At 38.7% G+C, this 10247-nt stretch overlaps 1 long non-coding RNA gene across 1 annotated transcript; it reads left to right on the forward strand.

Moving 5' to 3' along the window:
• Positions 1–2862: 2862 nt before the first annotated feature.
• On the forward strand, positions 2863–8834 carry LOC122564791 (uncharacterized). The gene is made up of 4 exons (XR_006316000.2): positions 2863–2881; positions 3255–3358; positions 4677–4778; positions 7465–8834. It is a non-coding gene; the product is annotated as an uncharacterized LOC122564791 (long non-coding RNA).
• Positions 8835–10247: the final 1413 nt, after the last annotated feature.

Below are 10247 nucleotides of genomic sequence, written 5' to 3' on the forward strand. Positions count from 1 at the left end.
TTCCAGAAGATATTTGATGAGATGCCACATCAATGGCTACTTGGGATAAATAAAAGCTCATGATATTGGGAGGAATTATTACACAGTTAGAAGACTGGCGAGCTAACAGTGAGCAGCGAGTCTGAAGAAATGAATCTGGATGATATACCGTCTTTGTAGGAGCTGATCGCTTGTGCTGTGTCAATCATGTTTCTGATCCTTTTGGCCAACGACCATAGACAGAAGACATCAGATAAATATTGTCCCTTGTCCACCTCCTTTTGAAAAATAATTTTCACTCCTTCCAAGAACATAAACTTCCTCATTTCCAAAACACTGCATTCATAGTACGGGAGTGTGGTGCCTGATAAATCTTTGGTTTGTGTTTGTAGAATGTTAGCTCTATGTAACACAGTTCATTGAGATCTCATGCTACACAGGAAATACTAATTATGGAATACTTCATGAACACAATTCTAAAGAGGACTGCACTTTCCAACAATTCTGATTCTTACTTTGTGATTGCCAGAAAGTTGCTTATTTGAGAACTTAACGTAGGAGATGCTTTCAAACTCTTTAAATCTGCAGATGGGAAACTTGGCCTGTCCTTGAATGTTGCCAGTATAAAACTCATCAATCCATACCTGGTCAGCAAATATTCCATCTCCAACATATGTCGAATGAGAGTCTTTGGAATAGGTTGTGCACTTCCCCTTATTCAGTAGCCACCAATTTCAAAAGGCCAGCATTGCCGGTTAATTCTCCGTTGGATTTTCGCTCCAGCTCAACCTTCTACAGATTGGATCCGTGATATTTTGACAACAAAAAAATCTCTACAAGTCAACACAGTCCTAGTGTACAGCGGTCACCACCAAGCTCTTGATTGGCAGAATGAACTGGACTGTGTCTCAATGATACGTAACCACTGCCAGAAAAATTCCATCAGCCAATATCTCTTCTGCATTTTCCAGATTAATGGATAGATTGAACAAATGCTGGTGCCCTTTTTGAAGTGTTCCTGCAAAATGACTTACTGTATGTGAAGTATTGCAAAGTGAGTATTGTATGCCTAGACCATCTGGAGACTGTGAATCAGAAGACAGTGCAGGATGAGGGGTATATTGATTGTCAGAAGGAGGGTTGCATAAGAGGATGCTATCAATGGTTTCAAACTCCACTGTTGGTTTTGCCCTTAGTTGTGACTTGTACAGAGATAACTAACAGTGATCATCTCCTCAATGAGGGTAAGGTCATACAGTTGTACCTTTCCCCCTTCATTGAGGTCTTGATTGTGGGCACCATCTTTTCATGTGTGAGAAAAGGAGGTTTGTTGCTGTGCAATCAGTCGGAATAATTTATCTATCATATTTGAATAGCCAGTAGCGTTTGTGAGGCTGTGGGATGTGGCTATGAGACTTTGAGAGCTCCTCAGTATTTGAGGGTGATGTGAGGAAAGTTAGCTCTGAGTTGTGCCTGATACAGGCTGTTGAGAATTGGGCAGAAGGTGAGCAGGGCAGTAAGTAAAGCAACTGGTCTATTTATGAAGATATAACATTAAAACATGTGAATTTGAAAAAGCGTCCGTGAATCTGTAATGGTGGAGGGCTTTCAAAATCAGCAAAAGTTACAACATACCTTTTGTAATCACAGATCATCTCTGCTGGCCACTTCAGGTACATTCGCAAGATCATTAAATTTCTTCCTGAATCACAACAAGGACCTTGGGGCTACCTGTATGCACTGACCATGATGGTTATCTGCCTACTCAGTGCCTGTCTCGAGGACCTTCTCCCCCACCTGGGAACTGGGCCATCTTTGTCCTGTCCACCTCCTGTACCATGGCCTCTAGTGCAAAGTTAGAGAACCTTGGAGAATTCCCTCTTCCAACACCTACTACACCTTTAGTTCACACCGACCCACACTTAACAAAACAAAATAAAGGGGCATTTCAATGCCAGGACTGAGGCTTGGGGTGATGTGGGAGTGGGGCAATGAGAGTGGGTCCTAGAGGTAGTTAATAACGGCCTGGTGGGGGTATTTTAACTTGAATGTGAATTTGAAAGAGCGTCCGTGAATCTGTAATGGTGTAGGGCTTTCAAGATCAGCAAAAGTTACAACATACCTTTTGAAATCACAGATCATCTCTGCTGGCCAACTTATTCACTGACAGACCTGTTAAAATCCTCAAACTCACCTTGAAGATCCCCAGGGTCAGGCTGACCAAGAAATACCGAACATAAGATATTCCTTTAGAGATTTGGCCGTTTAAGTAAGTGAGAATCCCTTTGGGTAATGGATAGTTCTCCATCCAGCAAGAGATACAGGCTGGCTTTCAATAGTGTAGTAAGTTACACACAAATGTGGATCTGCAGCTGGCTGTAAACACTAGGCTGAGGGTTACTATTACTTAAAGTAGCAGGTAGCATCATGATCCCCAGACCTGTTTGCAGACGTGATTCAGAATATTCCATCACACACGCACCTCCCAATGCTACTTCTAACTCTGCTTTATGTCCATATCATATTTTTCATTTGCAGTCCTCTTTAACAAACAGTAGTTCCTGTAAAACAGTATTTTCACTTATTATCTAAATTGCACACAGTTCCAATGTCCAGTCCAGAGAAAAACAGTCAAGGAGCATTTGAAGCTGCTCCAGCAGCGTTTAAATAAAAAACTGATCAACAGAGTCTTATAAACAGGGATTGGAAAAGCCTGACTGGCTGAAGTCTAGAAAATCTGAATAATTACATGAACTGATATTCCATCGTGCTTCAACTGGCTAGTTCTGTTTTGTTCACGTGTTACATAGTTGTTGTGGTAACAAAAGGTGGAGTTACTATCTACCTATAAAAACCTTCAAGGTAAAGTTCGGCAGCTGATTCTTGGCAACTGCACACAAGGGTAAGTTTCAGCTGTATTGCAGATAATGGTTACAGTTTAACATTGAGTCTGTGTTGAGTTCTGTACAAATTATAGGTATTTTCTAATCAACCTATTCCAAAATGTTATTACATATTGTGTGATCCAAGTTTAGCAGATATTTATCAGGTTAAATTCCACTCTTCTAGATAAAATTATTAATATTGTAGACACTAGTATATACACAATTAACAGCATAATGTTTCTGGTGCTAGATGATGTTATTAAATTCTCTCCTTTGTGTAATAGGCTCTCAACATTTATTCTATACTGTTTGCAGGAAGTTTACTGCAGTATAAGTTGTAGGACTAATTGTCAGTTCACAACACAATGCCTACTGGTTTGTACCCTGCAGGTCAAATTCATACCTGGGTTCTGTGGGCAATTTCTAACAGAAATTAGACCCATCAGTTGTGAGTGGAAAAAGAAGATACAAGATGGTATGAGTTATTACTAATGGTAAGGTGCTCCCATCTCACTTTTTACTTCATTTAATCTGAGGCAGGCTGAAAATAAGTGCTTCTTATTCACTGAGTGTAATTACTGCATATTGCTCCAAATAAATGATGAGTCATACAAGGAAAGTCTGCATTAAAAGCAAATGATCTGTGTTATGACTTTTTTTATTACAACATGCATTTCGATCAACATTGTAAGCAAATTTCCAAACACTATGTTAAGAAATATAAACAGGACAAATATGGAACGGAGATACCTTTCTGTTTTGTGTAAGGTCTTGGTGAGACCACACCTGGAGTATTGTGGCAGTTTTGGTCTCCTTATCAGAGGGAAGTTCAACGAAGCTTTGCCAGGTGGATTCTTGGGATGGCAGGACTGCTATATGAAGAGAGACTAGATTGGTTAGGATCACATTCACTTGTATTGAGAAGAATGGAGGGCGGGGGTGGGAGATAGTGCTGGTGGTGCAATCTCAGAAATCTATAAAATTCTAACAGGACTAGCCATAACAAACACAGGAAGGATGCTCTCAAAGATGGGCAAGTCTGGAACCAGCAGTCACAGTTTAAAGATACAGGGTAGCCATTTAGGAGGAATTTCTTCACCCAGAGAGAGTGGTGAGCCCATGGAACTCTATGCCCCAGAAAACAGTTGAAGTTAAAATATTGAATGATTTCAAGAGAGAGAGAGAAAGAGAGAGATAAGCTCTTACGGTTAAAGGGATCAAATGATTTGGGAAGAAAGTGGGAACAGGATACTGAGTTGGATAATCAGCCATGATAATATTGAATAGCAGAACAGGCTTGAAGGGTTGAATAGCCTACACCTATTTTTATTTTTCATGTTTCTATGATGGGTAATACATGTACCAGCGGACCAAAAAGGCAGAGGAAAAGTTCAAACAGGAGGTGTCTAATATAATTTCCACAAACAATATTGCATTTTCATTTCAGTTGGAGCACAAATTAATTTCTATCCTTTGCACCCAGACTTGATGGGTTAATTCTGTGCTGGTATTCAATGACCCCTGGTGCTTTTTTTTTGCTTCGTTGCACTTTTCTCATCATTTGCATTACTTTCCTCATCATTTGCATTACTTTCCGTGAGCAAGAAATAATCTGTACACTTGCTTCAGTGTGCATACTTTACCTGAGCCTGTCAAAAGCGGCTTTATCCCTGAATGTTTCGTTACTTAATCTAATACCCTATAACAGGAACCGATGTATTGTTCCAAACAGCATAACTGACCGGAATATGTAACAAAAGTAATAGCTGGCGATTCAACGAGTTTTATTTGTAAATTTCTTTTTTCCCCAAGCCTGCCGATATGTGGCACGGAAGATCTCTGCCCTTTGTGGCAGGAAGGAGGAAGATCGAACGGTATCTGTATCAACTCCGGCTGCAGTCAGTCAGGCAAAGTGTACGTGCATCGTTAAGATTTCTTGTTGCTTTTAATACCGTAATGCATGATGAAAAAACATTTTTTTTTCTGGTGTAAAGCAGTCTCTTCAAGTTGTGCCTTTGAAAATTTATTGTAAATTACTGAGATCTGTTTATCTCTACCATAGGAATTTTAGATAATAAATCAGACGACAATTTAAGTGCTTGCATTGTGTTAGTGTCAGCATGACTTTGCAGAGTTCGGTATTCCATTAACAGGAAATACCTGTTTGATAAGTTGAACTCCCTTAAACCTTGCCTGGTAACATGACTATTTTGATCTAAGCAAAATAGTAGGCAGGTGATTCACTGGAAAGACAACAGGAAAATTTTGCCTCCAGGTATTCAGATAGAGAACATTAAAATGACAGGGCATATTTGCAGAATGTCAGATTTCAGCTCGATTACAAGAGCAATACTGGAGCCTTGTCAATGCTTTAAGAGATTCCATTCCCTCTCTCCTCACAATGATTCCTGGACCACAGAACAACAAAATGCACACAACAAACAGGGATTTGACTCAAACATTAAACTAATTGGCAGACATTGCTGGAGAAACTGACAGCATCTGTGGAGATAAAGCAGATTTAACATTTCGGGACAAGTGACCCTTCCTCAGATGCTGGTAACAGTGGCACCATTTCAACTAAGTTTAAAATTAATTCACAAGCCTATTCCCTGCTATTCATCGGTCATAGTTGCTTTATTCAATCTTCACTTTGCCTTCTGGTTTTCTTTGGTTGAAGTAATGCTGGTATTCGAAGTCAGAAAGTTGACATGTTTTAAAAACCAGAGCTGAAAAATGTGTTGCTGGAAAAGCGCAGCAGGTCAGGCAGCATCCAAGGAGCAGGAGAATCGACGTTTCGGGCATAAGCCCTTCTTCAGAAGAAGGGCTTATGCCCGAAACGTCGATTCTCCTGCTCCTTGGATGCTGCCTGACCTGCTGCGCTTTTCCAGCAACACGTTTTTCACCTCTGATCTCCAGCATCTGCAGCCCTCACTTTCTCCTAGATGTTTTAAAAAACATACCTACCAAAATCTCCTCTATAAAGTATAGTAGAGGTTTAATGGGTTCCTTAGGGGTTAGTTGTAGAAACACTTCAAGCAAACATTCTGTCACTAACCTGACTTCTTTTCTTGTTCTATTACAGCTTTCCTGGTTAAAGTCTAACCATTAAAGTCAAGGTTCATGTTTAAAACCACGAACACATTCTGGTCACCTGGTCTGAACAGTAATCTGGACCCAAAACGTTAACTTTGCTTTATTCTCATAGATGCTGCCTGACCTGCTGGGTTTCTCCAGCAATTTTGGTTTTTCTGTCAGATGTCCAGTATTGGCAGTTTTTTGTTTTGTTAAATTCGTTGGTTTTGTTGCTTTAATAAACTAAAGTGCAAACCCCTTTGTAATTTGACTGAAACTTATAATCACATACATGACTCTGATATGGACCAGACCAAACCTCCTCAAAATATATTAAGGTAGCCTAGATCCTAACTTTTTTCTTATTTTAAACAAAAGTGTAAGGCACTGCATTACAGATGTAATTCAATTGGTCAAGCTAATTGACTTTAAGCAGAACATACTTTAATTTTACACTACCGTTAAAACACTGACAAAAGATAATTAGCTTAACTGTAATTCCTGAAATGTTTATCAAAATAATAGCTATATTAACTACAACTAATTGACTGTTCCAATATAATAACATCCCACAAATGCACCCTTAATCAAGGCAAATTCAGTAAAATAGATTGTCTCAAATGCAGTTCTAGCAGCAGGAAGAGAACCCCAGCTTTTAGCTGTCAGAGAGAGAGGAATAAGAGCTTCCACAACCAGCTTCAAGATCCAGAAAGCTAAAACTAAAAATCCTGATTCTTTGGGAGCTTGAACCCACCCATTCAGGCTGCTTTTATTGTTCCAACTTTTTTTTAAAAAGCCCTATGGCCACAAGCTGTTTACTCTACTGGATTTCAGCAGACTGCTTAACACCTTTGTCTCAACTTTCTTCATTAAAAAAAAGGACAAAATATATCTCTTAAACCCATAGTATTGTCACAGTTCCTTGTTACTAGTATTTATCATAGGGCAGGTTCCGGAAATGAGTGGTCTGTGTTTTTCTTCACCTGATTATGGGGTCTAGAACCAGGGGACCCAGCCTCCGAATAAAAGGCAAGCCATTTAGGATTAAGATGAGGAAGAATCTCTTCACTCAAGAGTGGTGAATCTTTGGAACTCTCTACCTCAGAGTGCTGTGAAAGGTGAGGGATTATGTAAATTCAAGAAAGAAACTGATAGGTTTCTAGTTACTAACAACATCAAGGGATATGGAGGTCGTCTAGGACTATGGTGTGTTGATGGATGATCACCCATATTTTAGAATGGGGAAGATGGCTGCTGGACTGAATAACATAAAAGCCTCCTACTCTTGTGTTCCTAGCCAGGATTAGAGATTAAAATGACCAGCTTTCCCTTTCAGTTTCTTCAGGCACAGTATACCTCTCACACCTCCCTACATAAACTTTGAAGGTTTTCAGAACTACTCCTAACAAGAGAGAGTAGAAGTTCTAACATGTGTTAAAGTATTCAGTAGTGAATGATTGGTGGTGTGCTATTTAATTGCACCATGAACTGCTTCACCTTATTTTTTGCTTTCATTTCTGTTTAGATCCGAATGTAGATCATGGAAAAATGCAAATGCCAATCCACAAAGAAATGCCACGTTCTCGGCCTTTCAATCAGCAATGTGGCCCCTGAGGGTAAAGAATGGCTCCTGTAAAGGGGCCTCAGCCACTTCAGTGTATTTTGGAAATGTGGCTAATTTTCCAACAACAAACTGAAAGAGAAACTGTTGTTCTTGTACAGTGATTGATGAAGGCTTGTTCACAACCTCTCATTGTAGAAATGAACTTGTCTGAAGATATTTTACTTGTACCTCTAAAACAGCAGAATTTAGAAATGTCTACATTGATGCTAATTTTCTGTTACCAACTTAGTGTGAAAGCATAATGCCCTTAATTAAAGATTTGGTTTATTTTCAATCTCATTGCTGGTAACAGTAGCACCATTTCAACTCAGTTTAAAATTAATTCACAAGCCCTGCTACTCATAGATCATACTTGCTTTATTCAATCTCCACTTTCCCTTCTGATTTTCTTTGGTTGAAGTAATGCTGACATTTGAAGTCAGAAAATTGACATGTTTTAAAAACCACACCTACCAAAATCTCCTCTATAAAATACAGTAGAGGTTTAATGGGTTCCTTAGTAGTTAGTTGTAGAAACACTTCAAGCAAATATTTCTGTCACTAACCTGACTTGTTTTCTTGTCCTATTATAGCTTTCCTGGTTAAAGTCTAACCGTTAAAATCAAGGTTCATGTTTAAAACCACGAATACATTCTGGTCACCTACCCTGAACAGCAATCTGTATTTGATTTGATACTTTCCCCAAACTAATATAAATATCAGCTATCACTACTACCTCAAAAAGCAGAAACATTTCAAAATACAGACTTCAAATCCTTCTCTATGCCCAATGGCCAAAGTAAATTACTACATTTAGAAAGTTATAAACAACAAATGAAAATCATTGAAAATGAATTTTCTTGATCTGATCCATCCAAGTTGACTTTGGCTTTTTGTAGATGATTACGGCAGATATTCAGCAAGATAAGCACACTCCTTTAGCAAATTAAAATATTCATATCATAATGAAATAAGTTTATGAAGAGGGTTCCATGATGCCCTATAGAGTTGTGTTAATTTGACATTCTTGTAATCCTATTCCCAAAGTTATGAACACTAACAGATTCTGGTGGAATTAAATCTGTTATGCTTACAATGCTGAATATTGTACAAGACTGAATGTTTGCTTGACAAATTCTGTCAAATATTGAATCCACTCTTTTGCTGCTAACCATTGTAATTCTAATATGTTTTGTTGCTTTCCATCTTAAATATTTGCCAGCTCAACGTGTAACAAATGTAATAACCAAAAACCATACAAATGAAAATAAAATGTGTTCCAAACCCTTGAATTTGAATTGATTTTGTAAGTATAATATTCTGCCAATGAAGTTCCTGTTCTAAATGCTCATTAAATGTGGAAATAATGAACATAACAACTAGGAGCAGGAGTAGGCCCATCTGATCCCTCAAGCCTGCTCCACCATTCAATAAGATCATGGCTGATCTTTCCATAGACTCAGCTCCATTTACCTGTGCATAGCTCGTACTTTCTTTACTGTTCAAAAATGTATTGATCTTAGCTTTAAAAACATTTACTGAAGAAGCCTCAACTACTTACTCTTTGGGTCAAGAAGTTCCTTCTCAATTCAGTCCTAAATCTGCTCCCCCTAATCTTGAGGTAATGCCCTCCCGTCCTGGTTTCACCTGCCAGTTGAAACATCCTCTCTACCTCTACCTTATCCATTCCCTTCATAATTTTATGTTTCTACAAGATCACCCCTCATTCTTCTAAATTCCAATGAATATAATGTTTTCATAGAATTCTAGTAGATTAATTAAGCATGACCTGCCCTTCATGAACCCATGCTGCATCCGCCCAAAGGAACAATTTCTAACTAGATGCCTTGCTATTTCTTCCTTGATAATAGACTCAAGCATCTTCCTCACTTAGAAGTTAAGTTTACCAGTCTATAATTCCTCATTTTTTGTGTAACTCATTTTCAAAATAATGGTGTCACATTTGCTGTTTTCCAATCTGCTGGAACTGCCCCAGAGTCCAGTGAACTTTGGAAAATTACTACAAGTGTATTTGCTATTTCTCCCGCCATCTCTTTTAATACCCTGGAATGCATTCCATCAGGGCTAAGAGACTTGTCTGCTGTTAGCTCAATTAGCTTGCCCAACACTACATCGAGGCCCTCACCTACCTTCATTTCTTTGTCAATTACTGGCATGCTACTCATGTCCTCCACTGTGAAGACTGACACAAAATACCTGTTCAGTGCCTTGGCCATTTCCTCATATTCCCATTGCTAAATCCCCCTTCCCATCCTCTAAAGGACAATGTTTACTTTAGCTACTCTTTTTTGTTTTATATATTTGTCGAAACTTTTGGCTATGTGTTTATATCCTGAGCTAGTTTATTCTCATAATCCATCTTACTTTTCTTTATAGATTTTTTTGTGGCTTTCTGTTGATGTTTAGAGCTTTCCCAATCTTCTAGTTTCCTGCTGTACTTGACCACTTTGTATGCTTTCTCTGTAAATTTAGAAGCCTCCCTTATTTCCTTAGATATCAATGGAAGACTACCCCTTTTCCTATAATCCTTCCTTTTCACTGGTGTATACTTTCACTGAGTACTTTGAAAAATTACTTTGAAAGTTCTCCACTGCTTGTCAAATGTCCCATCATAAAGTCTTTGCATCCAGTCTACTTTAGCTAACTCCTCCTTCATCCTATTGGAGTGACCTTTGTTTAAGCGC

This window comes from Chiloscyllium plagiosum, unplaced genomic scaffold (assembly GCF_037043375.1).
Source record: "Chiloscyllium plagiosum isolate Xiang-an unplaced genomic scaffold, Cpla_swu_hap1 HiC_scaffold_21, whole genome shotgun sequence".
NCBI lineage: Eukaryota > Metazoa > Chordata > Chondrichthyes > Orectolobiformes > Hemiscylliidae > Chiloscyllium > Chiloscyllium plagiosum.